Source organism: Martes martes (genome assembly GCF_963455335.1).
Source record: "Martes martes genome assembly, chromosome: 7".
Lineage (NCBI taxonomy): Eukaryota > Metazoa > Chordata > Mammalia > Carnivora > Mustelidae > Martes > Martes martes.
Window position 1 is genome coordinate 129,811,459 of NC_137894.1, and position 6,000 is coordinate 129,817,458.

The window sequence follows — 6,000 nt, forward strand, 5'->3', positions numbered from 1 at the left end:
GGTGACCTTCCCCAGTGTGGGCGGCATCGTGCAGGAATAGAACAAATGAGTCAGAGAAGGGAGAATTCACTCTCTGCCTCACGGAGCCGGGACGTTCATCTTCTACCCTTGGCCTGGGACTCAAACCACTGGTGCTCCTGGTTCTCAAGCTTTGGACTTGGACAGGAACTTTTACAATCAGATCTCCTGGTTCTCAGACCTTTAGATTCAGACTGGAGCTATGTCCCCAGACTTTTCTAGGTTTCTAGCTTGCAGATGGTAGGTCATGGGTCTTCTCAGCCTCCGTAATTGCACGAATCAATTTCTTATAATAAGTCATCTATCTATCTACTGACCTACCCATCTATCTATCCTATTGGTTCTGCTTCTCTGGAGAATCCTAATACACTATAATAGAGTGGTAATATATAATATTGTTTTGTGTGTGTATTTAACAAATATAAATGTAAAAGACATCACATTGTAGGTAGCATTTAGGAACTGTTTTTACTCAACAATATGTTTTGAGATCTTGCATGATCATACGCACAGACTTAGTTCTGGTTCATTCTTCTTTTTTTTTTTTTAAGATTTTATTTATTTATTTGACAGAGAGAGAGATCACATGTAGGCAGAGAGAGTGGGGGAAGCAGGCTCCCTGCTGAGCAGAGAACCCAACATGGGGCTCGATCCCAGGACCCTGAGATCATGACCTGAGCCGAAGGCAGAGGCTTTAACCCACTGAGCCACCCAGGTGCCCTCTGGTTCATTCTTCTAAAATGCTGAATACTAGGGCTGCCTGTGTGGGCTCAGTTGGTTAAGCGTTGAGCTCTTGATTTTGGCTCAGATCATGGTCTCAGGGTCATGAGACCAAGCCCTGCATGGGGCTCCACGCTCAGCGAGGAGTCTGTTTGAGATTCTCTCCCTCTCCCTCTGCTCCTCCTCATGCATGTTCTCTCTCTCTCTAAAATGAATAAATGTTTTTTAAAATATTTATTTATTTATTTGACAGAGAGAGAGAGACAGCAAGAGAGAGAACGCAAGCAGGGGGAGTAGGAGAGGGAGAAGCAGGCTTCCCACTGAGCAGGGAGCCCGATGTGGGGCCAGATCCCAGGACCCTGGATCATGCCCCGACCCGAAGGCAGATGTTTAACTACTGAGCCACCCAGGTGCCCCTAAATAAGTCTTTCTTAAAATGCTGAATAATAATAATTGAGTATATGAAATGCCACATCTCATTAATTCATTTCTATATTGATGGTCCAAAATATATTGAATTTGAAATTTTTTCCCAATTTTTTGATACGGCAGGCAATGCTGCCATGAATATCCATATACATCTTTATGTATGTGGGCAAGTGTTTTCCTGAATTAAATATCTAAAAGTAGAACTGACAGGTCATAGATTAGGTGTATTTCTACTTCAAATGGTCAAAACCAACCTCCAAAATATATAATCACATATCCCTCCCCACCAGGAATATTTAAAAGGCACTTTCTACCCAAGAATCGTGCTGACATTCTTCGATGCTTTCTTCTAAAATTTGAGGTTGTTCTGGTTCTTTTTCATCTAGAATTTTAAACTTGGATTTATTTTTTATTTATGAGTAGGAATTAATCTTTTCCCCCAAGTTAATTTAATTGTGCTAATATCTCTCATGAAGAATCCATCCTGTCCCACTGGTTTGAAATGGGTTCTTTATTCTAAGTCAAATCCCCCTAGATGCATGAGTTTCGTTTTGGGTTCTATTCTATTCTTTTCCTCTATTGATGTGTACCCATCACTGTTCTTAAAATTGCAGCTTTGTGATATATCTTTTGATCTGGTAAGTCGACCTCCTAACCCTCACTATTTGTTCTTTCTCAAGGGGTTATTGTTGCCCATTTATAAATACTGTGTATAATCACCATGGGATATTATGTACCTATACCTCTATGTTTTACCATTGGTTTTCTCCCATAGGAATGAAGGGCTTTTTTGTTTGTTTCATTCACCTCTGTATCCTCAGTACCTAGAACAGAGTTGGACCCATAGTAAGTCCTCCACAAGGTTTTGTGATGTGAATGAATAAACATAGGAATTTTAGAAGCATTCGCTCAAGTTCTAAGAAGTCCTTTTGGGATTTTGCCTGGAATCACATTGGAGTTTTAAATTAATTGGGGGAGGGGGAGAACTGATCTTTTTTTTAAGATTTTATTTATTTATTTGACAGACAGAGATCACAAGTAGGCAGAGAGGCAGGCGGAGACAGGCTCCCTGCTGAGCAGAGAGCCCGATGCAGGGGCTTCATCCCAGGACCCTGGGAGATGCGGGGCTTGATCCCAGGACCCTGGGATCATGACCTGAGCTGAAGGCAGAGGCTTTAACCCACTGAGCCACCCAAGTGCCCCGAGAATCGATATCTTTCAAGGGTAGTCATCCCATTACAAAACACAACACATCTCTCCATTTATTTGGGTCTTTTTTGTGTCTTTCAATTACAATTTTATTGTTTTCACCATGAAGGTCTTATCTATTTCTAATTAGTTCATTCATAAATATTTCATAGTTTTTGTTACTACGGTGAATGGGATTTAAAAATTATTATTAAATTTTCAAATTGTTAATTCTGATATATGGAAAAGCTCTTGATTTATAAATAATGATCTGGCCTCCAGCCATTCTGCTGAACTCATCAATTTTTTGCTCTGGGTTTTCCAGGTAGATAATCACATCACCACCAATAACGGGCACTTTGGCCTCCTCCTTCCCAGTCATTAAACCTTTTGTTTGTTGTTGGTTTCTTATGGCGTCAATTGTAACCTCCAGTACATTTTTGAAGAGCGGAGGCATTGGTTCACTTCTGACTGCTTGGTATATCATTCCAGATAGGTCAGGGTAGACTGCGATAACCAACAATCCCAAATCCTGTGGCTTTACACAATAATTCTCTTTCTTGTTCACATTCACTTCTCACTCACACCTCTCATGCAACACAAGTTATGGGGCAGGGAGATGATTCTTGTTTCTCAGAGACTCAGGCTGATGGAGTCCTTGTACCTCCATGGACCCGTGCTTTCATGATCACCGAGGTGGGAGGGAAGGGCTGGCATGAATTATGCACTGTTTGAAGCTTCACCCCGGTCACTCTTGTTCTGTCCATTAACGTCTCAGAGCAAGTCCCTTGGCCAAGCCCCTTCCAAAGGGGCAGAGAAGTGTGATCCTACCATATGCCAGAAGGATGTCTGGATCGTGGGAAACCTTCCAATGCTCTCCCATTACATACGCTGTTTGCCCTGAGTTTCTGGCAGATAACCCCTTATCAAGTTAAGAAGTAGGTTCGTAAGTTTGTTTAGAGTTGTTATGGGAAGGAGTTTGCTCTTATCATGAATGAGAATTAAATTTTATCAAACGGTTTTATGCCAGGCCATTCGTTTGATGTGCAAATGTTATTTTTCTCCCTTAATTTGTGAAGACATTTATGCACACCATTTCTCTACCCAGAACACTTCCTGCACTTTTCTTGATTAATTCTTTCTCATCCTTCGGAGCTCATTCATTCATTCATTGAGCAAATATTTATGGAGCAAGACTATGTCCAAAATGCAGTTCTAGCTGCTTGGGGTAAGTCAGTGAACAAAGCAGATAAAGGCCCTTGCCCATGTGGATCTTACCTGGAGGCAAGGAAAGAAAATAAACATAGAGAAAGAAAATAAACACAGAGAAAGAAAATAAACATAGAGAAAGAAGATAAACATAGAGTAAATGACATTGTGTGCTACTGGGGTTGAGAACAGTGGGAAAGAAGCAGGGCAGGGTAAGGGAGATGGGGTGTTGGGAGTGTGTAATCAGAGTGGGTCTCTCAAGAAAGTGACAGCAGGGCAATGACTTGAAGCAAGGCTAGGGTTGACCAGGCAGAGGGCCAAGAGTATTCCAGACTATTCCAGGCAGAGGGTAGCTGCAAGGCAAAAGCTCTGGGGTGGGAGCTGCCAGGTATGTTCCAGAAGCAGCGAGGAAGCTCGAGTGGCTGGTGTTGAGTCAGTGAGGTTGGAAGGGGGTGAAGCCTCAGAAATAATGGAGAAGGGTGACCTTGAGAGCCTTGGAGGTCATAGTAGAGACTTTGAGCTTTTCATATTAGAGGGATGGGAGCCCTGGCAGACTTCAGAGCGGAAGAGGGACAGGATCTGACTTGTGCTTTGAAAGGATCCCCTAACACAGTGTTGAGAACCGCCTCAAGGGTGGCGAAGGTCGAAACAGGAGGCCGGGAGGAATCTCCAACAGTAAATCAGGTCTGTGAGGAAGGGGCCTGTCCCAAAGTCACACCAGCCGAGGAGGAGGTGAGAAGTGGGAGGGGAGAGAAGGGCTCAGAGTCTGGATATATTTTGCAGGAAAAACCTGTATGATATTCTAATGGACTGGATATAGAGTGTGAGAAAATAGGAGAAGCTAGGACGGCTCCAACATTTTTGGCCTGAGCATTTGGAAGGGTGGAGCTGGAAAAGGCTTTAGAGGGAGTTTCAGGTCAGGAAGGATCAAGAATTCAGTGTTTTTCTTTTTCATTTTGATAATTTTTAAATCGAGATATAATCCACATACCATTCACCTCTTTAAAATGTGAATTTGCGGGACACTTGGGTGGCTCAGTCGGTTAAGTGGCTGCCTTCAGCTCTGGCTGTGATCCCAGGGTCCTGGGATCGAGTCCCGCATCGGGCTCCTTGCTCAGCGGGGAGCCTGCTTCCCCCTCTGCCTGCCGCTCCCCTTGCTTGTGCTCGCATTCTCTCTCTCTGTAACAAATGAATAAAATCTTTTTCAAAAATGTGAATTTGGTGGTTCTTAGTCTATTTACAAGTGTTGCAACCATCACACTAATTCCGGAATATTTGTTGAACTGGAAAAGGAACCCATATTCTTTAACCACTCTCCCATTCCCTTGTCCCTGAAATCTATTTTCTGTCCCTGTGGACATGCCTGTTCTAGAAATCTTGTATAAATGAGCTCTTACAATATGCGGTCTTTTGTGTCTACTTTCTTTTACTCAGCATAATGTTTTCAAGGTTCATCCACCCATCTGTACTTCATTATTTTTTTAAAGATTTATTTATTTATTTATTTGACAGAGAGAGAGAGATCACAAGTAGGCAGAGAGGTAGGCAGAGAGAGAGGGGGAAGCAAGCTCCCCGCTGAGCAGAGAGCCCAATGCAGGGCTCGATCCCAGGACCCTGGGATCATGACCTGAGCTGAAGGCAGAGGCTAACCCACTGAGCCACCCAGGCGCCCTGTACTGCATTATTTTTATAGTCAAATAATATTCCATTATATGGATATGCCAATTTTATTTATCTATACATCAGTTGATGGATGTTTATATTATTTCCACTTTCTAACTATTATGAATGATGCCATTATAAACATTCATGTGTAAGTTTTCATGTGGACATATGTATTTAGCTTTCTGGAGCTTATTTTTTTTTTAAAGATTTTATTTATTTATTTGACAGACAGAGATCACAAGTATGCAGAGAGGCAGGTGGGTGGGGGGAAGCAGGCTCCCTGCTGAGCAGAGAGCCCAATGTGGGGCTTGATCCCAGGACCCTGAGACCATGACCTGAGCCGAAAGCAGAGGCTTAACCCACTGAGCCACCCAGGTGCCCCAGTTTTCTGGAGTTTAGAGGAAGCCACGAGTGGATTGCTTGGTCATATGGTAACCCTTTTTGAAGAACTTTCAAATTGCTTTCCAAAGCAGCTGCACCATTTTACATTCTGACCAGCAATGTGTCATAGTTCCAACTTCCCCAGGTCCTTACCAACACTTGCTATTGTCTATCTTTTTTAATCATAGCCATCCTAGTGGATGTGAAGCCATATCGCATTGTGGTTTTAATTTGTATTTATTTAATTTGTATTCCCCTAATGACTAACCATACTGAGTATCTTCTCAAGGGCTTATTGGCCATTCGTATATCTTCTCTGAAGAAGTGTTTACTCAAATCCTTTGCCTATTCTAAATTGGGTTATTTGTCATTTTATTGAATAGTAAGAGT